This window comes from Carcharodon carcharias, chromosome 15 (assembly GCF_017639515.1).
Source record: "Carcharodon carcharias isolate sCarCar2 chromosome 15, sCarCar2.pri, whole genome shotgun sequence".
Classification (NCBI taxonomy): domain Eukaryota; kingdom Metazoa; phylum Chordata; class Chondrichthyes; order Lamniformes; family Lamnidae; genus Carcharodon; species Carcharodon carcharias.
This window is the reverse complement of record NC_054481.1, coordinates 59,042,658-59,066,945: the sequence shown is the minus strand read 5'-3', so window position 1 is coordinate 59,066,945 and position 24,288 is coordinate 59,042,658. Positions and strand designations below refer to the sequence as shown.

Here is a 24,288-nt window from a genome sequence, read left to right as displayed (position 1 = left end):
ATGAGGGTTTATAAAAGAAAGAAAAAAAATGCATTTAGCAAGCACCTTTCATGACCACAAGACATCTCAAAGCACTTTTTGAAGTGTAGTCCCTGTCACGATGTAGGAAGCACAGCAGCCAGTTTAGAGACAGCAAGGTTCCACAAACAGCAATGAAATAATGACCAATAATAAGTCTTTTTTTTTTAATTATGTTGGTTGAGGGTTAATGTTGGCCAGGACACCAGGGAGAACTCCCTTGCTACGTCTCAACTTGGATTATTTCAATGCACTCCTGGTTGGCCTCCTATTTTCTAATCTCTGTAAACTTGAGGTCATCCAAAAATCTGTTGCCCATGTCCTAACATACTTCAAGACCAGGCCTCCTATTGTCCCTGTGCTCGCTGACTTACATTGGCTCCTGGTTAAGCCACACCTCAACTTTAAAATTTTCAATCTTGTTTTCAAATCCCTCCATGTCCTCACCACTTCTTACCTCCGTAATCTCCTTCAGCCTGGAACCTTCTGAGATAGCTGCAGTCCTCAAATTCTGGGCTCGTGCACATCCCTAATTTTAATCATTCCACCAACGGCCTTCATTTGCCAAGGCACCAACCTCTGAAATTCCCTTCCAAACCTCACTACCTCTCTACCTCTCTTTCCTCCTTTAAGATGCTTCTGAAATCTATCTCTTGGATCATCTGCCCTAATATCATCTTATGTGATTTGGAGTTAAATTTTGTTTTATAACACTCCTGTAAAGTGCCTTGGGACATTTGACTGTGTTAAATGTACTATTTAAATACAAGTTGTTGTTCTTGTTGTTCTCAAAAGAAATAGTGCCATGGATTCTTTTACATCCACCTGAGATAACAGATTAGGCTTCAGTTTAGCATTTGAAAGACTCGCCTCTGGCAGTGCTGCACTGCGACTGTCAGCTTGGATTGATGGGCTCAAGCCTCTGGAGTGGGGTTTCAACTTGCAATCTTTTGACTCAGAGGCAAGAGTGTGTGCTGTGTCCTTTAAGTAGATAAATCAAGGAAAGTAATTCTAAAATTGTAGCTGACTTTTGTAAGATCATATTGGATGAAGTATGGAGCCAGGCAGATAATCAGAACTAAGGAACAGGTTTGAAAGAGGGTAGCTACTCAGGGGCATTTCCCGCTTGGAAAGAGAAGTTGGAGGAGTAAGTTAACAGAATTATTGAAGCTTTTGGAAAATTTGAAGTCAAATTTGTCTGCTGTTGCAAAATTCAAAATAGATCAAAATTCAAATGAGATCATAATGTCAAATGAATGGCAACTTAAAAAAAGGATATCCAGGCAAAAAGTATTTCAATGAAAGGGTTACAAAATACCTGAAACAGACTGCCAGAAAAAATGGAGGAACAATAAATCGTGAAAGGGCTCAAAAGGGACAAAATTAATTCTGTCAGTTTATAGGATGTGGGATAGCTTGATTGAGAAATCCATTAAGAGGAATCTTGTGGGATGTTGGATGGCTAGGGTAGATAACACTGGTGCTTCTGCCAGAACATCTTACTGTTGTGCTTGGGATCTGTGCTAGTTTGTTAGAAAAATTGAAGCTGGAACATGCAACTTCAAAACTGGTGATTTAGGACAATTCAGTTTAAATTATAGTTAGTCACTTAGGCAGTTTCCTGTGAGGAATTTCACCCCTTCGCCCCCTCCTCTTAATGACATTGCAACATAATCCAGTGCATTTGTCACACCCAAGACTTCATTTGGAGAGCAAAATATTGCTTGTGTTAATGTTTGAATTGAATCCTTCTTCAAGGCTATGAAAACCTTAAGGGCAGTGTGATCAAATCCAAATTTTCCGATAATTCAGTTTTCACCCAGGTTACCCAAAAGAGTTGGAACATTATTCTAATTCCCTGAACTATGATTTATTTCCAGTATGCGTTATCATTATTCCTTTTGAAACTCTTATTGAGGAATAGGACCTGTCTGCCAGGCAGTGAGAGCAGACTATGCATGTTGTGCCACACAGCCTGCACTTAGGTTGCTTCCTACACAATCCACAGGAAACCCATAGCAACAAGCAATATATCATTCAACAATTGGAAAAAAAGGCTTTGACCTTTCCAGGTACATCTGTACGACAACACAGCTTGAAAAATATCCTTGTTTTTAATAGAAACTTCCATAGATTATAGATCAGCTATGTAAACCAATCTAACTAGTTTCAGTTTTTTTTTAAAAATTCCCTTTTACTTTTCAAATGTGTTCTTCTCACTCTGTATTGAGCATGATTGTCTATCCAAGATAGTAGACATACATCATGATCCCGCTCCTTTTAGACATTCACTTCGATTTTGTCCTCTGCCTCTGTTTAATGTCTCCTCCCTAAACCAGACAGAGGCCCAGTCAAAGCTGGGAATAGGGCACCTGGGGATCCTCTGTGGTTTCTGAATTCCAATGCTGTAATGCAGCACTGCGATGCGTCCACTGGCTTACTCACATTCTGTTTCTGTAGTAAGGCATTAAGATTGAGCTCTGGTATTCATTATTTTTAACAGGGATGTAGGATGGTTTCATTGCACATAATGTTATCTCACAAGTTCTTGCATCTATATCCTTTGCTTGAATTCCAATGCCTCCCCCAATGCCATGGTTGCATCACACTAAAGATCTTACCACTGTTTTATAAGGATTATTAATTATTTATTTCGATGGAGAATTTATGTATTGAATTATTTTTAACTATCGCACATTGGGAGTTCACCTGCGGTTTACCCTATTGAGACTAGCTAAACAGTACTCAAAATCACAACTGATGCAAATAAAATTCCTTTTCAAAAGAACAGGCACACTATAGTGGAATGGGAAAAGATTTCAGTCTCTGTCAAATCAAAAACTGTAGTGCGTGCTTCTGAGAGTAATTCAGGAATTATTCACAAACTTTTATTGAATGTCTGCTTTACATGTTGTGGTGAAGAAATTCTTCTCATCACCAACACTGTCTTTACTGTTCATGCACTACTAGTTCAGTGATTAATGTCCAAGTTAAATAACCTATTTGTTATGCATGCCTGGAAACATGTTAAATATGTGCATAATGTCCCATATCCATTCTTTGTAATAAAAATAATCCTAATTTTATGAATCTGCTTTTTTTCATCAGCCAATGTGCTCTTGAGAATTGCGAACCTAGAATTATTTATAACCTAAACTTGACCTTATAAATAAGTTATGCAAAGTTTAAATATTCCTTATTGCAACAAAATGCACTTGAGTTGCATCTCACTACTTGTTAACAGCTTCCTGTCAATTATCATGCCCAGTTCTGTGTCCATCTTTTCTGACTGAACAATACAGACCAGGAAAATCCCAGGTTTAATTCACAGTCTCTGCTGTGTTCAGTGTCCAGTAATCCTGACTGGAATGTCTGTGTGGTCACTTGGTGTCAATGCAGCAAGGATTGGGCATTCAGGGAACCAAGTCCCAGCATGAATCTACACCTACAAAAGTGATTGAATGAAAAATCATCCCAACACTCATATGAGTATTTTTGCCCTCTGAGAAATGACTTGGCTTTATATAGGTAGGATTCTTCGAATTACAGAAAGTTTAAATGTGTTCTCTGGGCGGGTTGGACACCAAGCAGGTAGTAAAGGAATTTAATGGGGTTGGCAGGGAACCAAAGGCACAGTTGAAGTGATATTTCTCTACTAGGTATAGGGGTTGTGAGGTAAAATGAAGAAGTGTTCAAAGGCAGGGATGCAGTGACTGAAGAATTGGCTTTCAATAGTGAAACAAAAAGAGTGCAGGAAAAGCTATAAACTGAAATTACAGGAGGGTGTAGTGTGGTATTTCTGTCAGAAGATTTCTCAAGCTTTTACAGTGAGAGCACAAAGACATTTCAAAGCAAGAATTTTGAGGCACAGAGAGGAACTCAGCTAGGATTTGGGGTGATGTTGCACAGAAAGAATCTTGGCCATAACACTCAGCAGTTTATGGATGGTGGAATTGGGGAGGGCAGCGAGGAGATCATCAGAGAAACTGGCCTCAAGGTACACATAAGTGGTTCAGCAGCAGAATGGTAACATTAATTGTTAATCTAGAAAGAATCCAACTAGGGTCAAGGTATAAAGGAGAAATGAAAGAATTAAAAACTGAAAGTGAATGTGTCTGCCTCAAAGTTGAAAAGCAAGTGTGAACTGGGAGTCTCCTCCAAACTCTAGTCTTTGGTCAAACATTACTTTGCTTTAACAGTGTTTTCACGTTTTCTGTGAATGTCTTTTCATTGATGTTTAGTTTTCATGTAGAAAAACAATTAATCCAGAATTAGATTAGTTTTTCGTTTTTGAAAATTACATGAGGTTCTGAAAATAATCCATTTGTAATCTGTCTGTGTAGACTACAGCTCACAAGGCTTTATATAATGAGTTGGCTTTAGATTTAAATGTATTGTTATGCACAGAATATGAAAATGCTATATGGGACTGCCCTGGCTATGACAGGGCAGAAATTGATCAAATACAGAGAGGCCTGGACAGGTTGAGGGGCTGAACTGATGAGTGTCAGATATCATTTAATATGGATAAAGGCAAAGCCATGAGATTGGGATAGAATAATAAACCATGGCAACATAAGCTAAATAATAGTATTGTACAGGGCATAACACAAAGAAGTGGTAGTGCATAGTGACATTTGCAATCTTTGTTTCATGCATAGTTGAAATTATTCATAAAGGACAGTGGGAATAAACAATGAAAACACCGATGAGAGTCGATAAATCCAGTTGATAAATTATTACAGGCACAATGGGCCAAATGGCCATCTTCTATGCTGTAATTTCTATAGTTTCATAGGCCAGAATTTTCCCGTTGGCATGCAGGGCCCACCCCCGCACGCCGACACGTAAAATGACGCACGGTGATGTTGGGTGAGTCTCCCGACATCACCGCACGTCATCGCAATATTTAGGTGGGCGGGTGTGCAATGTTCTCCAATGCGTGCCCACCATTAATTATTCATGTAGTTAAGACCCTTGTGGCAACAATTGACTGCAATTTTTCAGGGCCCATGCGAGCTTCAGGACATCACATGGACGTAACAGGCAGGCGGGTAGGAGACATTTGTATAAACCTCATCTACAGGCGGGATAAGAGGAGTGAATGGGGTTGCGAATGTTATCTGTCAGATATTTAATTGTGGAAGTCACTGGTACTTGCTTGTGTGAGCAGGAATACTCAAAACTCATACCAGCAGCTTGGACAGGAGTAAAAGCCATCAGGTCAGGACTCTACAGTAAAGATCATTTTTGGGGCCTGCAGGTTTCAGGAAGCCTTCCCTTAGCCTGGGAATGGGAGTTGTGCTCTCTACTGGAGGCACCTTCTGTGAGGAGGAATGGAGGGCCATAAAGCGGAGGAGGCCAGGAGTCCACATTCAGCTTCCAGGGGAGCCACCTTTGGGAGGAGAGGTGCAAGGCCAATAGGAAGTCCAAGGCGGAAGGGGCCGCAGAAGATGCCACTATCCTGCTGCCAGGGTATACAGGCGGTGAAGCAGCTGCTTAAATATGTCTGAGATGCAGTGCCGAAGGAGGCTCTGTCTCTCAAGGGAGACAGTTACCTCCATCTGTCAGATGATAGGCCCTGAGATCTGGGCACCCCATGCCAGTGGTGCTAAAGGTCACAGCTGCCCTCAACTTCTATGCTCTTTCCAGGGGTCATTGGGTTATCTTTGCGGAGTCTCCCAATCAGCTGTCCATACTTGTGTCAAGCAGGTGACAAGATGCTCTGTTCAGGCATGCGTTGACTTTCATCCACTACTGCTGGGAAGAGGCCAGCCAGACAGAGCGAGCCAGAGGCTTCGCGGCCATTGCTGGCTTCCTCCGTATCCAGGGCACAATAGACTGCATACATGTGGTCATCAAGGTGCCAGCAGGTGAGCCCAGTTTGTTCATCAACAGGAAGGGATTCCACTCCATGAATGTGCAGATAGTGTGTGATCACAGGATACTAATTCTGCAAGTCTGTGCAAGGTACCCGGGAAGCTCCCACGACACTTAGATACTCAGATGCTCCCAGGTGCTAAGACTCTTCAGTGCTCCAGCCCGGCTGGATGGATGGCTGCTGGGTGACAAGGGCTATTCCCTCAGAAGGTGGCTCATGACGCCTCTCCGCCATCCAAGAACAGAAGCTGAGCAGCGGTAAAATAGGAGCCACGGCACCACAAGAGCTATGGCGGAGAGATCCATCGGTCTTCTCAAGATGCGCTTCCGATGCTTGGACCATTCAGGGGATGCACTCCAATACCCCCCCAGAACTTGTGTTGCTGTTAGTGGTTGCATGCTGCGCTCTCCACAATCTGGCGCTGGAAAGGGGGGATGCAGTGGACGAGGAAGACGTAGACGCAGTTGCTCCGGATGCACACAATGAGTCCAGCAGTGAGTCTGAGGATGAGCACGCACAGGAGAATGCTGAAGGGGTAGGCACTGACCCGGGCATACTCCAGGGAAGCAGGGACACCTGGGAGGCTTTAATCCAAAGAACCTTCAGCTAGTGGGCCATAGATGGACCTTCAACACACGCCAGGGCTGCAGGCTCCATACTCAATACCTGAGTGCTAAATCTGCCTGGATAGTAACATTAACTAAAGGCCTTATCAATAAAGCTCAGTGTCAAATAACTCACTCGTAACATCATGGGTTCCTGTCCACCTGCAGAAATTAAGGAATCACCCTGAGGCATGGCAATATATCAAAATTTATTGAGATAGCAAACGTAAGTTCAGAAACCAAAAAAAGTGTTGCACATCACACCAAGTCTTCAATGAACTACAGTGGGCCAACATAAAAGCACTAGTGAGAAACCCATGGTGTGCCCAAGGTGCCTTAAATTTATGCTTACGGGTGCTACATCTAGGTGCTGTCCCCTCACTGGCACTGGCATCTGAGACAGCCTGCTCACTGTGCTGTCCTGTTGGCCTTGATGACCTTGGTGGCCGTCCTCTGGCCCGTGAAGCCTTTGGTGGCCCCGCCTGGGAGGGAGTGGCCAGTTTCACAGCTGGCTTCTCCCCAGTCGCCGCAGCCTCATCGGATGCCACGGTCACTGGCAGAGGGGTGGAGGAGCTGCCGCCCTCATCTAGAGCACCCTGAGAGGAGGCTGCAGAGATGAAGGCAGCTGCTGCGTCGATGTGAGGTCGCTTCAGACCTCCCTGCTCACCGTAAATGGATGAGCACCAAGCTGAGATACTTGATGCCCAAACCATTTCCCACACTGGCAATGACCAGCTGAGGTCAATGCAGCTGTGAGGTTTTGCAGGTCCAAGCGCAACCCCAGGAGGCCCTGATTGTTCTCCTGGAGGAGCCTCTCCACGAGAGTCGCCTCTCTCTCCATGGTGGAAGCATAGTGCTCAGCCATGAGGCTCATTGCATCAGTGATGCTCTGCATGGGCTCCTCCAGCATGGGCACCATGCCACACATAGCCTCATGTATCTCCGCCAGATTCTCCCGTATACCCTGCTGCACTTTCAGTGTTTGTTGCCTCATGGGCAACTCCAGAGGCACATCATCAGCCACCAACCGAGCATGTGCCTAGTCCCCAGCAGTCCCTCGACTGCCGGCACCCTGGGCATTCTCTGCCTCTGCCTGCACCTCAAACGAGTGTGAAGTGCCCTCACCGTCATTCCACAGGACACTAGACGAAGATCTAATTCCCACCGAGGTGCTAGTATCTGTGCTGGTGCCTGCCTGGCAGAGATGGTGTGACGCTGGTGAGTTGATTTCCCCTGGGCCCTCAGTTATGAGAGGTGGCCCCTCTCCCTCCTCCTCCTCCCGGCCCCACTCTGGTGATGCTGAAAGGAAGAACAAGGACACATTTAAATCAATTCTCCCATTAATCTGCAGATACCTCAAGTTAATGATATTAGGATTGTGATTTATGATTTTTCCACCAATAGGGTAGCAACACTAACGCACCTTTCAGGACTTGCAGTGAGGTAAGGGGAGTTAGTGGGGAGAGAAATTTAAGTGCTTGTAAGTCTAAGTCTGAGTTGTCTGGGCTTTCAAAGACTAGTTTGGAAGGGGGCTGTAGTCCAGTTCTATGACATGATACAGAAACTGAACCTACTTCCATGTCCCCAACATTTCTTTTTGAGGAAGGTGCAGTGAGCTTTCTGAATAATCAGAGTGATCAGAATAATTTTAGTTCATGATTTTACTTCCACACTCTTAAAACTTTTCATATTTGTTTTTGGGTAGGCGCATAGTGATCTATTTCCATCTAATCCTTAAGATTAATTTATAGTCTTTCTGTAATCCCAATTTCAAATTGTTTCTGGGGAAAACTGTGTGGAAACTTAAGCTTGCATCATTCCCTCATGAGGCGAAGCCTCCATTTAAGAGAAAACTGCGAAATTTTGTAGCTGTACAGTATCTGAAGGTTGTGGTTCTGATTAATCTCTGCATTTTCAGTTTTCCAGTGACCACTATTTCCCTCAAATTCTGTAATTGAGCACCACTGCACCAATCAGCAAGCAAAGAGGGGTCCAAGACTCAGTTATAAAAGTGTAGATAGATAACTTTATAGTGTTATAAATTAGAGGTCCATCCCGACCGCGATTTCACACTGGCTGGCTAATTAACTGCCAGCAAGTGTGAAGTTTGCGCTGAAATGCTCAGTGCTGCCTGGGGGGTGGGCACACGAACAGGAGAGAGAGATCATTGTGAGTAAGACACAGTCAGAGTGAGTGTGGGTACTGGTAATTTTGGTGCACAGGGGAAGAGATGCTCTTTGCGTTTTTTCCTTTGCTATCCAACTTCTTAAATCTTCAGCGAGTGGTGTTGCCCTGCTGCAGCAGTAGAGGCTAGAAGGGAAAGGAATGATTGGTAAGTAGTGGGTAAGGTTGGGTAAGTATTTACTACTTTCATCATTTATAGTTTAAGGTCTTTTTATGGTTTAAAGTTTGTATATTCTGTAGTTTCAAGGATCAGGAAAGAAAGACCCTAGAGTAATTGATTTAAAAGGTTTAATTTAAAGGGATAAGTCATGGCAGGTGAGCTCAAAGCCATGGTGTGCTCCTCGTGCTCCATGTGGGAAGCTGGGAACATTTCCGGTGCCCGGGACCAGCATGTGTGCAGGAAGTGTGTCCAGCTGCCGCTCCTGGAAGCTCGGGTTTCAAAGCTGGAACGGCAGCTGGGGACACTGTGGAGCATCAGCCAGTCTGAGAGCATTGTGGATAGCACGTTTAGAGAAGTGGTCATACCGCAGATGAAGGGACTTGAGAAGAGAAGGGAATGGGTGACCACCAGGCAGTCCAAGAGAAACAAGCAGTTAGTTCAGGAGTCCCCTGGGGCCCTGCTTGCAAATCTGTATTCCATTTTGGAGGCTGATGAGGACACTGGTTCCTCCAGGGAGTGCAGACAGAGCCAAACTTCTTGCACCACAAGCAGCCTATCCATATAGGAGGGGAGGAAGAGCAAAAGTAATAGGGGATTCTATAGTCAGGGGAACTGTGGCCGTCAACGTGACTCCAGAATGGTGTGTTGCCTCCCTGGTGCCAGGGTCTGGGATGTCACTGAACGGCAGCAGGGCATCCTGAAGGAGGAGGGTGATAAGGCAGAGGTCATGGTACATGTTGGTAGCATTGACGTGGGTAGAAAGAGGGATGAGGTCTTGCATCAAGAATTCAGGGAGTTAGGCAGTAGACTAAAAAGCAAGACCTATCGGGTTGTAATCTCTGGATTACTCCCAATGCCACATGCTAGTGAGCTGAGAAATAGGAAAATAGCGCAAATGAATACGTGGCTTAAGAGTTGGTGCAAGAGGGAGATTCCTGGATCACTGGGACCGTTTCTGGAGAAGGTGGGACCTGTACAAATGGGACGGTCTACATCTGAACCAGAGTGGGACCAACATCCTTGCGGGCGGGTTTGCTGGTGCTGTTGGGAGGAGTTTAAATTAATTTGGCAGGGGGAGGGGCACAGAATGTTAGCAGAATAGGGACACGTAATACAGTAAAACAATCAAGTCAGAGAGAATACAGCTGCATTAAGCTTCAAGGGAGTAAGGCAAGGCTGGATGGCCTCTACTTTAATGCCAGGTAAAACAGATGAGTTAAGGGTGAGGATTGACACGTGGAATTGTGATAAAGTAGTCATCACTGACACGTAGTTGAGGGAGGGGCAGGATAGGCAGCTCAACATTCCGGGATATAGAACCTTCAGACGAGACAGGGGAGGGGGTAAAAGAGGAGGAGGCATTGCATTAATAGTTAAGGAGTCAGTTACTGCAGAAAGGAGAGATGATATCTTGGAGGGGGCATCGAATGAAGCTTTGTGGGTAGAGTTTAGGAATAAAAAAAGAGCAGCCACATTGTTAGGTGTTTATTATAGACCCCCAGATAGTCAGCGGGAAATTGAGGAGCAAATATGTGCACAATTTGCGGAGATATGTAAAAACAATAACAACAGGGTAATTATATTAGGTGATTTCAACTTTCCCAACATTAATTGGGATTGACATAGCATTAAGGGCTTGGATGGAGTGGATATCTTGAAATGTGTACAGGAGAACTTTTTAGGTCAATATGTAGAGGGCCCAACAAGGGACAACGCAGTGCTGGATCTAATTCTGGGGAACGAAGCTGGACAGGGTGGCTGAGGTGGTGGTGGGGCAGCATTTTAGTGACAGTGATCACAACATGGTACAATTTAAGCTTATTATGGGCAAAGAAATAGACAAGTTGCAAAAAAAATGTTTTGGATTGGGGAGAGTGGATTTTAGTAAAATAAGGCAGGATTGGTCTAGGTAGTCTGGGAGCAGCTACTTGTGGGGAAATCTACAGAGAAGCAGTGGGGGGCATTCAAAAAGGAAATGGGGAGGGTACAGGCTCAACATGTTCCCTCTTGGGTGATAGGAAGAAGTAACAAGCCCAGAGAACCATGGATGACCAGAGATATTCAGGAAATGATGAGAAGGAAAAGAGAGGCTTTTAGCAGGTACAAAGGGAGCAAATCAGCGGAGGCATTGGTAGAGTACAAAAAGTGCAGGGTGGAGCTGAAAGCAATTAGGAGAGCAAAGAGGGGATATGAGAAAGCTCTGGCTGGTAAAAGTAGGGAAAATCCCAAGATATTCTATAAGTATTTCAATGGGAAGAGGATAACCAGGGAAAGAGTAGGGCCCATAAGGGACCAAAGGGGCAATCTATGGGTGGAGCCAGAGGACATCGGTAGAGTGTTGAACAAATATTTCGCATCCGTCTTCACCCAAGAGAATGAGGATGAAGGTATTGAACTCGGGGAGAGAGACTCCGAGGTTCTCGAGCAAATTGATATAGAGAGTGACAAGGTATTGGAGGTGTTGGCAGGCTTAAAAGTGGAGAAATCTCCAGGTCCAGATGATTTGTGTCCCAGACTGTTGAGGGAGGCAAGGAAGGAGATTGCAGGAGCTCTGACCCAAATTTTTAATTCCTCTCTGGCCACGGGGGAGGTGCCAGAGGACTGGAGAACAGCTAATGTGGTTCTGCTATTTAAGAAGGGTTGTAGAGAGAAGCCAGGGAACTACAGGTCAGTGAGTCTCACGTCAGTGGTAGGGAAACTATTAGAGAAAATTCTGAAGGAGAGAATCTATCACTACTTGGAGAGGCAAGGTTTGATCAGGAATAGCCAGCGTGGCTTTGTCAGAGGGAGGTCATGCCTAACAAATTTGATTGATTTTTTTTGAGGAGGTGACCAGATGTGTAGATGAGGGTAGTGCAGTTGATGTAGTTTATATGGATTTCAGCAAAGCCTTTGACAAGGTCCCACAATGGGAGATTTATGAAGAAGGCAAATGCACATGGGACACAGGGTAGTTTGAGATGGATTCAAAATTGGCTTAGATGTAGGAGGCAGAGGGTGATGACAGAAGGATGCTTTATTGACTGGAAGCCAGTGTCCAGTGGCGTACCTCAGGGATCTGTGCTCGGTTCCCTAATATTCGCCATTTATATAAACGACATAGATGACCAAGGGGGGAGGGGGAATTCGTAAGTTTGCGGGTGACGCAAAGATTGGCCGGGTGGTTAATGGAGAGGTTGAGTGTCTTGGGCTGCAGGAAGATGTAGACGGGATGGTCAAATGGGCAGATAAGTGGCAGTTGGAATTTAACCCTGAAAAGCGTGAGGTGATACACTTTGGAAGGAATAATTTGTCAAGGAAGTATTCAATGAACAGCATGACACTAGGACGTTCTGAGGAACAAAGGGACCATGGCATGTGTGTCCATAGATCTCTGAAGGTGGAGGGGCATGTTAGTGGGATGGTGAAAAAGGCATATGGGACATTTGCCTTTATCAATCAAGGCATAGATTACAAAAGTAGGGAGGTCATGTTGGAGTTGTATAGAACCTTGATGAGGCCACAGCTGGAGTACTGTGTGCAGTTCTGGTTGCCACATTATAGGAAGGATGTGATTGCATTGGAGGGGGTGCAGAGGAGATTCACCAGGATGTTGCCTGGGATGAAACATTTAAGTTATGAAGAGAGGTTGGATAGGCTCGGGTTGTTTTTGTTGGAGCACAGAAGACTGAGGGGGCATCCTGATTGAGGTGTACAAGGTTATGAGGGGCATGGACAGGGTGGGTAGGGAGCAGCTGTTCCCCTTAGTTGAAGGGTCAGTCATATGGGGACATAGGTTCAAGGTGAGGGGCAGGAGGTTTAGGGGGGATATGAGGAAAAACATTTTTACCCAGAGGGTGGTGACGGTCTGGAGTGTGCTGCCTGGGAGGGTGGTGGAGGCGGGTTGCTTCACATCCTTTAAAAAGTACCTGGATGAGCACTTGGTACGACATAACATCCAAGGCTATGGGCCACGTGCTGGTAAATGGGATTGGGTAGATAGGTCAGATGTTTCTTACATGTCTCAATGGGCCGAAGGGCCTCTTCTGTACTGAGATTCTGTGATTTTATTTTGTTCAGACATTTGATTAGTTACAGTACAGACAATGTCAACTTGCATGCTGGTCCCCTGGATCATTATGCGTTCATCCTTCCAAAATCAATGGTCAACCCCTGTTGCAAACTTCAAGCACTGAGCATTCAGCAGTGCCATGGCTTTTGGGACACACATGGTGACCTAAGTGCTCAGCAAACGTACCTCCCCATGGCACCGCAGCCTCAACCACCACCGGTGGACCTGGGCACATGGCGCCTCTCCAGATCCATGGGTTGCTGCTCAAAAGGTGTCAGGAAGGTGTCAGGATCACCAACTGGGCATGGCCTCCGCCAGTCCACATCCGTTCTGTGGAATTGTGCGCAGCCTTCTCCTGAAAAGGAGAGAAGAGCATTGATTAGTCCAGCCTGTACCTAGATTTCTATTGCATCTCTGTCAACCCAAACAGAGTGGGACATTGCAGGACTCTAGTTCTTTGTTACCCCACAGCTGCCACACACTCACGCAAAGAAGCCAGGGCTGACCCCCCGCCCCCTTGCCCAAATGCTGCCTCTTTCACATCTGGCACCACAAGTTGTAACTTTGCTAAGCAAGGAGACACAAGCACGTGAAGCGCAAAGGCCAGCAGATGGATTGGTGCCCTGACACCTGGAAGCTCCCCTCCCAGCATGTTAGCACCCTGACTTTGACTTGCTTCCCAGTTCCAGCACTATGTCTAGGTACAGATCCTTCAGTTTTACCCCCATTCTATACTCTGGGTGTCAGTGTCACACATGCTGCAGATGCAGAACCCATCTTAGCTCAACCATCTCAGGGTGAACTAGGCATGGGCAATATCTGCTGGCACACCCAGCGAGGGATACATGCCGTGAAGGATTCAATGCCGTTACTGTACTCTGGGGGGGCTGGGGGGAGGGGGAGGAAGTGGTGGGGGGAAGGAAGTTGGGGGGAGAGGAAGGGTGATGGCTACATAAAGTGACCTCAGCCAATGTGGTACTCACCCTTCCTGAGCGCAGGAGGTCGTTGAATCTTTTACGGCACAGGACCCATGTGCATCACACCACATCATGGGAGCTTACACTCTCAGCCACCTCCTCCCACGCATGTTTGGTCAGGTGGGGAGGCCTCCGCCTCCCGTCCCTCGGAAGCAGGATCTCCCGCTGTGCCAGGAGGGCAGCTAGGCACTCATCCAAGAAACGAGGGGCACACTGCCCCGCTGCCCTACCCTCCAGCCTGGCCTGCCCCACTGGCCTACCCTCTGGACTTGCGTGCTGTACAGTAGCCCTCTGCTCTGCTCTTCTGCCGGCCATTGTGAGCAGCCTTGCAAAAGTTGCCAGGATTTCATTTAAACAGGCAGCCGAGTCGCTCTTGGACCCAGTGGTCTGTGCATGCCCGCCGCCACCCACCCACTCCCACTATCCTCAGAAGTCGAGAAATACGCTGGGCGTGCCTTAATTAGCCCGCCCGCGTAAAAGGACGGCGATAAGGTCCGCACCAGCACCTGCTCCCGCTCGGCCCACCCGACGTGGAAAATTCTCCCCATAAAGTTTGAATTCCACTGAATCCTATAAAAGTAATTTGTTTCCAGTGGTGCTACAAAGCCCTGTAACTTAAGACTGTGAGATATAATACACCATAACATTTTTAGTGCGATTACCTGTGGTTTCCAATTGGACCTTCTTGCTTTTCTTATCACGGTCTAGTTTACATTCTTGGCTGCTGCTTCTCTTGTTGATTGCTATCTTGGGCTTATTCTTACATTGTACAGACCTACAGTTAGCTGGGGAACCAAGCCAAGGGTTTAACCTTATCATGGGCAGAAACAACTTGGCTGCAAGTTGAAATGTTTAGACAGCCGTACTAAGCATTTAAATAGCAATGAACTTAAATTAGTTAAAGATGTACTTGTTTTTGGAGCTTGGGTTCTGGTTAAACACCCCGCATCACCCACCTCCCCCCCCACCAACCCCCACACATCCAAATTCACTTCTGTTTGATGCTGTTTTTAAAATTAAGGAAGAATACTGTGAATGAGATGACTGATGTATTCCCTGAAGGGCGATGCCTTGCTGTGTACAAGATGTCTTTTTATTTAAAGACCATTTACCGGGGAAAACACCTGGAGGGAAAATTAACTGAGCGCTCATTATACTGGAAATCTGCTTTGTGTATAGACATATAAATATATAACACTCACACAGAGATCTTGAAATCCCATTTTGCCAAATGTTAGACTGTATCATTGGTGCATTGATATATTTGTTTCACTCTCACCGCTATCATTCCTAGTTAATTGTAAACTGCTGTGATATGCGAAGGTTAGTGCTGCCAAATGCAGTTTAATGAAATAAATGATAGTTGCACCTTTAAGGAATGATGGTCTGAGTTCATTTCAGGTGCACGAGCTCCATGTGCTGCTGGCAGCAGATGCTTTTCTCTGTGCTTAACTCTGTAATTAGATTAAAGTATCATATTAATCATGCTGTCTTTTATGCGTCTGCATGCTGCTAATTCCTATATACACATCATGGCATGTTTATTTAGTTAACTTAGCATAACTCTTGTGCAGGATACTTTTCACTTGAAAACTAATTTTGGAACTTTTAAGAGCAAACTGCACATCTTTTCAATGTTGTCTGAATGAATACATTTTTGTTTTATCCATATTTATGCTTTTAATCAGTTTAACTCGTTTTAGGAAGTTTCCCAGTTCTCAAATAGTTCTATTTGTTTCTTTGAACCCTTGGTTGTAGTGGGATACATCATAACTCAGCAAAGAAAAAACAAATAGAAACTCTGCCAAAGATGCTCTTCCTCTTGGAGTTGTGTCTCTCTTAAAAGATGTCCTACCCCATTTATAGGTGAAATGTCTGACTTCAGCATCACATTACATCCTGACTTATAGCTTGATTGAGATGAATGACAGTATATAGAGATTTGAGCATGAATTTTTATGTTAGAACTTTTATTTTCCTCCCATGCAAACTGTCACAATATTTGGCGTTGCAGGGGAGTGTAAGGGCAGGAGCTTTGCTCTATAGGGTATCGTGCCAAATATAGCCAAGGAAGCAGGTAGGGAGCCACGCCGTTCGAGGTTTACCCTATTGCTCCTTCCTATGGAGCAGTTTGCTACCATTGTGCCACGGCACAGGGATGGTGCTCCTTCAATTATTCTTGGCTTAATATTCTTGACTTGGGCTGGGAGTCAACAGAAGCAGTGCAGAGGAGAGCATGGGCTTTTTCCCAGTATATTGGGAGACTCCCCAAAGCCTGTCTACCATCTACAAGGCACATGTCAGGAATGTGATGGAATACTCTCCACTTGCCTGGATGAGTGCAGCTCCAGCAACGCTCAAGAAGCTTGACACTATCCAGGACAAAGTAGCCCACTTGATTAGCAATCCATCCACAAACATTCACTCTCTCCACCACCAATGCACAGTGGCATCAGTGTGTACCATCTACAAGATGCACTACAGGAACTCACTAAGGCTCCTTAGGCAGCATCTTCCAAGCCCACGATCACTACCATGTAGAAGGACAAGGGCAGCAGACAGATGGGAACACCACCACCTGGAAGTTCCCGTCCAAGCCACTCAACATCCTGACTTGGAATTATATCGCTGTTCCTTCACCGTCGCTGGGTCAAAATCCTAGAGCTCCCTCCCTAACAGTGCTGTGGGTGAACCTATACCATAATGGTTCAAGGAGGCAGTCCACCACCTTCTCAAGGGCAATTAGGGATGGGCAATAAATGCTGGAATAGCCAGCAACGACCACATCCCATGAACTAATAAAACAAATTCACAGTTAAAGATGAATTTAACTGTCCTAATCTCTTCTCCCAAGACTCAGCATGCCTGTCCCTATCTGTTTTTAGTTGAAGTGCTTTGAGATGTTTTTACGCTTATAGTGCTATATCACTGAAGTTGCTGGTAAATGAAAACCACAGAGCTCCTATGAAATTCTGCTACCTGTAACTTATGCAACATCTTGGTTGCATTTTGAACTTCTGTTTTCACTTAATTTTTGAGTGTGTTTCTGTATTTTTTATGCAGCAACATTTTTCATGTCCTGAAACCGCTTCCATTGAAGCAAAAAACTAAATCCTATTCAGAGATAATCCAAAATGGCTATGACAGTATAGTCCACAGGAATGAATCCAATAAAGTAAGCTCCATCTTTGTTGTTACGATCCAGTTAGGGACCAGTAACTCTTTGTTTAAAGTAGACAGTTTGAAATCCCAGTTATCCATTAGGAGAATAAAGCCACAAGATTCTATGATTTTAAACAAACGTAATAAACTTTATTATACAAAGTCATAAAAGTAAAACAATTACAATATCTATCTTATATTCTAACATTCAGAATTAACATGAGGTTAATATGAATTGACAGGCAAACTGTGGTCGAACACACAACACTACACGTTAAATGGCAAATGCGACCAAGACAGATCCCATGGATTTCTCAGCAACCCAAGGCCTCCATCCTAACTCTCTCACTTTGATCTTTTAATTGTGCTCTGCTGCATTTCTTCGCTCCCTCTCTGTGCTCCACTATTTCTGGCAAAGCCATTAGTCCTGTATCCTGAATTACCTTCCAAAACCCTTGCACCTTGTTCCATTGTTCCCGATTTTCAAAAGCTGCAGCAAAATCACTCTCTGAAACCAAGCCTTCAGTCTTCTCCTCTAACCCTTCTAACTCTGTTCTCCATGAAGTGCATTAGGAAGTTTTGCGGAAATGTCAGTACTATGTGATGGCATGATTTGTGGATTACATTGAGATAGATCATAAATTCTGCAACATGAAAATTTCCTTTTAATATTGTTGGATAGTCAGGCTGATGATGGTTACATTTGGTGATAAGATATTATAATGTAAATAGCTGATGATTATTTTGAGAGCATGTATTAGGAGATGAATAGCTGGAGGTTATATTGAGGGTAGTGATAGTTACTTGAGGAGTTGATGGTTACATTGTTTTGTAGAAGTTGGTTAGACTGGGAGTGGGGACACAGGAATTGCTAGACGTAAAACAAAAAGACCATGGTACGTATCGTGCGCTTTCTATCATCTTTGTAGTTGAATGATACAGTGATAAGGGAGATGCTGACTAATCATAGTAATCAAGCTCTATCAATAAGTCTTATAATAGACCCAGATGTGAGCCAAGGAAAACCCCAGCAATGAAGAACTTTGGGAACCAGAGGTTCAAGGCTGTCTGGTCATCCCAAACTGTGCTACACTCACCACCAGTGTGAAGTTGCACAGCAACCTAAAAGTTCCCGTGCAGAGCACGCACAGATCAGCCCCTTTATGCTACTGAACATGCAAATAAAATTTAGAGGAGCTGCACATTTCAAACAAATCATGTGAGTACATTGTTCACCACACCTCGTGTCTTTCTGTAAGAAAGCTAATTGGCTTTTGAATGAATCAATAACACCTTGCATTTATATAGTGCTTTTAACATGGAAAAACATTCCAAGGCACTTCACAAGGCATCATCAAACAAAGTTTGACACTGACCCTCATAAGATGACAGATAACCAAAAGCCTGGTTGAAGAGGTACGTTTTAAGGAACGTCTTAAATGAGGAGAGAGATCCAGAGCGGTTTAGGTTGGAATTCCACAGCCTATAGCCTTGGCAACTGAAAGCACAGCCATCAGTGGTAGAACAATTAAAATTGGAAGGCACAAGAGGCTAGAATTGGAGGAACTCAGAGATATTAAAGTGTTGTAGGGGCTGAAGCAAGTTACAGTGATAGGGAGAGGTGAGGGCACCAAGGGATTGAAAACAAGGGTGAGAATTTTAAAATCGAGGCATTGCTGGACCATGAATAGCTTAGGTCAGCGAGCACAGGGTTTTGAGTGAACAGAACTTTGCTGCCAGTGTCCTAATTCGCTCCGGGTTTTGGATGAGCTCAAGTTTATGGAGGGTCAGGAAAACATTGGAATGGTCAAGTCTAGAGGTGGACCATAAGATGTAGGAGCAGAAGTAGGACATTCAGCCCATCGAGTCTGCCCCACCATTCAATGAAATAATGGCTGATCTGATAATCCTCAACTCCACTTTCCTGCCTTTTCCCATAACCCTTGATTCCCTTACTGATTAAAAATCTGTCAATCTCAGCCTTGAATATACTTAATGACCCAGCCTCTGTAGCCTTCTGCAGTAAAGAATTCCACAGATTCACTACCCTCTGAGAGGAAGAAATTCCTCCTTATCTCTGTTTTAAATGGGTGACCCCTTACTCTGAGATTATGCCCTCTGGTCCTAGACTCTCCCACAAGGGGAAACAACCTCTCAGCATCTACCCTGTCAAGCCCCTTAAGAATCTTACATATTTCAATGAGGTCGCCTCTCATTCTTCTAAACTCCAATGAGTACAGGCCCAACCTAATCAACCTCTCCTCATAAGAAACTCCCTCCATACCCGGGATCAACCTAGTGAACCTTCTCTGGACTGCCTCTAATGCCAGTATATCTTTTCTTAGATAAGGGGACCAAAAAAGTTCACAGTATTCCAGGTGTAGTCTAACTAGGGCCTTGTACAGTTTTAGCAAGACGTCCCTATTTTTATACTCCACTCCCTTTGAAATTAAGGCTAACATTCCATTTGCCTTCCCTATTACCTGCTGAACTTGTATGCTAGCTTTTTGGAATCCATGCATGAGGACCCCCAAATTCCTCTGTGCTGTAGCTTTCTGCAGTCTTTCTCCATTTAAATAATGTTCAGCTCCTCTATTCTTCCTGCCAAAATGCATAACCTCACATTTTCCCACATTATATTCCATCTGCCAAGCTTTTGCCCTCTCAATTAACCTGTCTGTATCCCTCTGTAGACTCCTTGTGCCATCTTCATCACTTACTTTCCCACCTATTTTTGTGTCATCCGCATACTTGGCGATAGTAAATTCCTTTCCCTCATCCAAGTCATTAATATATTTTGTAAATAATTGAGGCCCCAGCACTGATCCCTGTGGTACTCCACTAGTTACAGGTTGCCACCCTGAAAATGCCCGCCTTATCCTGATTCACTGTTAGCCAATCCTCTATCCATGCTAATATACTACCCCCAACACAATAGGTTCTTATCTTATTACGTAGCCTTATGTGTGGTACCTTATCAAACGCCTTTTGTAAATCCAAATATATTACATTTACTGGTTCCCCTTTATCTATCCTGCTTGTTACCTCCTCAAAAAATTCTAATAAATTTGTTAGGCATGATTTCCGCTTCATGAAGCCATGCTGACTCTGCTTGATGCTATGTTATGCAATTATAAATGCTTTGCTATTACATCATTTCTAATAGACTCAACATTTTCCCAATAACCGATGTTAAGCTAACTGGCCTATAGTTACCTGTTTTTTGTCTACCGCCCTTCTTGAATAGGGGTGTTACATTGGCCGTACTCCAATCCTCTGGAATTTTTCCAGAATCTACGGATTCTTGGAAGATTACCACCAGTGCATCCACTATCTCTGTAGCTACTCCCTTTTAACATCCTAGGATGCAACCCATCAGGTCCAGGGGACTTATCGACCTTTAGCCCCATTAGTTTCCCTAGTACTTTTTCTCTAGTGATAGTTATTGTATTTATTTCCTTCCCTCCATTTGCCCCTTGATTATCTGGTATTTTTGGAACGCTATTAATGTCTTCTAATGTGAAGACTGATGCAAAGTAACTCCTTTGCCATTTCCTGGTTCCCCATTATTATTTCACTAACCTCATTCTCTAAGAGGTCTATGTTCACTTTGGCCTCTCTCTTCCTGTTTATATCTTTAAAGAAGCTCTTGCTGTCCATTTTTATACTACTTGATGGTTTACCCTCAAGTTTATTTTCCCTCTCTTTATTACTTTTTTGGTCTTTTGTTGGCTTTTAAAACTTTCCTAATCCTCTGGCTTCCCACTAATCTTTGCTACATTGTATGTTTTTCTTTCAATTTGATACTATCTTTAACTTCCTTGGTTAACCATGGTTGGTTTATCCTCTTCCTAGATTCCTTCTTCCTCACTGGGATATATCTTTGTTGTGAGTCATGGACTATTTTTTTAAGCATCTGCCATTGTTCACCAACCATCTTTTCTGCTAAGCTTCTTTCCCAGTCCACTCCAGCCAACTCTGCCCTCATTCCTTTGTAATTACCGTTATTTAAGTTTAGCACAGTTGTTTCTGACCCAAATTTCTCACTCTCAAACTGAATACTAAATTCTACCATGTTATGGCCACTGTTTCCTAGGGGATCTTATACCCGGAGATCATTTATTAACTCCATCTCATTACACATTACCAGATCCAAAATAGCCTTACTTCTGGTTGGATCCACAACATATTGTTCTAGGAAACTGTCCTGAATGCACTTTATGAATTCTTGCTTGTGGCCACCTCTGCCAATTTTATTTTCCCAATCTACATGAAAATTAAAGTCACCGATGATTAAGACAGAGATGAAGAGGAATTTCCTCCTCTCAGAGGGTACCAACATGGACCAAGACAACTGGATCCCTCCCCTCCCACTCCAATTTCCTCTCCAGTCATGAGGAGGTGTCCCTAACACTGGTGCTGGGCAGGCAACACTGCCTTTGGAACTCATGCTCACGGCTGCAGAGAACAGGATCTTTATCCCTAATTAAACTGTCTTCTACCACTACTACGTTCTGATTTCTTCCCTCCACTTGAACCAACGATCTTGATAGGACTAGAAAGGAGGTTCTGCTGAAAGAATTTGAACAGTTAGGAGCTAAATTGAAAAGCAGAACCTCCAAGGTAATAATCTCAGGATTACTACCTGAGCCAAGGGCAAACTGGCATAGGGTAAATAAAGTCAAGGAGTTTATTGCGTGGCTCAAAGATTGGTGTGGGAGGAATGGGTTTCAGTTCATGGGGTGCTGGCACCAGTACTGGAGTAGAAGGGAGCTGTTCCGTTGGGAAGGACTTCGCTTGAACCGTGCTGGGACCAGTATCCTGGCGAACTGAATCACTAGGGCCGTAGAGAGGCTATAAACTAAATAGAGGAGAGGAGGATCCTGGAGAAGGAATACGTAGGATTACAAAGCAAAAGGATATGGCAGCATTGCAGAGTGGCTATTTAGGTAATGATACCCAAAATGTGATAGGAAGGGACAGAGTGTAGAAACATAAAGAAAAAAGCAGCAAATAGGACAAATGGGAAAAAATGGTAAAAAGGCAAAATTAATGGCTCTTTACTTAAATGCACATAGTATTTGGAACAAAATAAATGAATTAACAACACAAATACCATGGTGCCATGGTCAGTTTGCTCATCCTCCCTGCAGTCCCCGCTTTTATCCACACAGCTTGCAAGAGCCTTGTAACTGTTGGACGATTGCAGGGGCTGAGGCTCCTCGAATGCTACCTCCTCAGTCCCCATACCTGCCTCACCTGCAGTCAGACCCTTCTGTCCCTGATCACAGACCAAATTTGAATTACCTAATCTGAGGGGTATGACCACCTCCTGGAGCAAAGTGTCCGGTAACTTTCCCCCTCCTTGATGTGGCGCAGTGTCTGCAGCTCGGACTCCAGCTACTCAACTCGGATCCGATGTTCCTCAAGCTACAAACACTTACTACAGATGTGTTCGCTCTGGATCACCTTGATGTCCAGCAGTTCCCATAAGCTACAGCAGCAACACCTCACCTGTCCTGCCATCGCTATTGAATTTAATTTATTAATTAATTAAAAGAAAGGCACAGGTAATAAAGGCACAGGCGACAGATTCAGCAGCAGATAAGCTCAAACAGGCAGAGTCGGCGATGTTATGGAAATGGAAATAGGAGTCTTGACAATGGACTGGAAACGCAATCGGAAGCTCCTGTCGAGGTCAGATAGGACGTCAAGGTTGAAAACAGTCTTGTTCAACCTCAGACAGTGACCAGGAAGAGGGATTGCATTGCTGGCAAGGGAGTACTAACTGTTCCACAGAGCAGCCACTATTCAACTATTATTTCCATGGATTAATTTTGAGTTTGCTCTACTTCAGTCACCAGTCATGTTCTCTGGTTCTGCTATTCTGTACCTAGTGAAATAGCTTTTTATGGTCTATATTAATCTAGTCTGTTTAGAATCCTAAAACAGCAATTATATCACCTCTTGTCTTTCACCCTTCGGTGAGAATGTGCCCAACTTAGATAATCGCTTCTCACAATTCAATCCATCTATGCCCTCAATTATTCAGTTTACTCTCTTCCATATACTTTCAATGGTTGCCTTTATTCAATTGTATAAAGTTATCTTGAAACAGTGTAGATTGCTTATATCTGAATAGGCTAATAAAAGGTGCAGGCCATACTCATGAATGAATGGCTTCAATCTACATTCATACCTGCTTTCTCAGAACAGCAATCTTTTTTCAATGCGCTACAGAAAATAATTGTCCCTATCTTTTAGCACTCCATCAATGGTTTATAGTTGGTAGTAAATGACATTGCCCAAGGGAGTGAGTGCTGGGCCTGTGAATGAAAGAAGCCAGGGAGTGGTACTGCGAGGCCCATGAGCAGGGAAGAAGAGAGCAGGCAGCATTCAAAATCCTGTAACTGACTAAAGAGAGGAATCAAGCAAGTTGGAAGAACCACAAGTCGACCAATGGGTCGGAGGTCAGTGAGTGGACAGAGGCATGCAGGTAGGAAGAGAGGACCTATATGCATAGGTCTCTTAAATAGGAAGGTGACAGGACATATCAACTTTTATGTATTATAGATGGATGTTGTGCAAAGTTGAGCATGTCTTTGAGAGTGAGCCATATGGTGGAAAGCAAGTCAGTAACTCCGTGAGAAAATATCAGTGCAGGATCCATTTGTGGGGTGGGAGTGTTCTATTTTCCAGATCTGATCAGGTCCTAACTTAAATGCTGTTGCTAATGCTCAGATGCTAGTAAAAATGTTTTCAAAAAGTAAATTTACTGTTTACATTCATGTAGAATATTTCTGTAATCTTAGTAACTGTGCATAAGCATGGCCATGTTGCTATTTGCAAATAAGCTTTTTCAGTAAACAGCTGTGTTTGAAGATAGTGGGCTACAGGCTTACTGATTATGTTAATTTGATATTAAAATATTTTCAGATGTAGATAGTAATCTTTTTAAATTATATTTATGCTTGAAAAATTAACAACTATGGAATATTCTGCATACAAATTTCAAGGAGTAGTTTTTCTCATAAAGTCAGCAATATATGAACTTCTTTCATGGCATGATACGATGGGACAGAATGAGTGTCTGCAATGCACAGGGTTACGAGTAACCAGATATTTTTTGTTGCAACATTTTTTTTGAGTTTCCTGTGTCCTCTCATTATTCGCCAACTAACTCTGTCTACCAAGGCCACTTGTAGATAGTCACCGCAAGAGATGCCAGAACTTTCCGGTGTGAATGTCCC

The 24,288-nt window shown here is 43.9% G+C and overlaps 1 protein-coding gene across 4 annotated transcripts in view; it reads left to right on the top strand.

Annotated features, from left to right (window-relative positions):
* Positions 1-24,288, top strand: part of LOC121288094 (probable helicase with zinc finger domain) — a 471,833-nt gene that overhangs the window by 408,483 nt on the left and 39,062 nt on the right. The window lies entirely within an intron of this gene.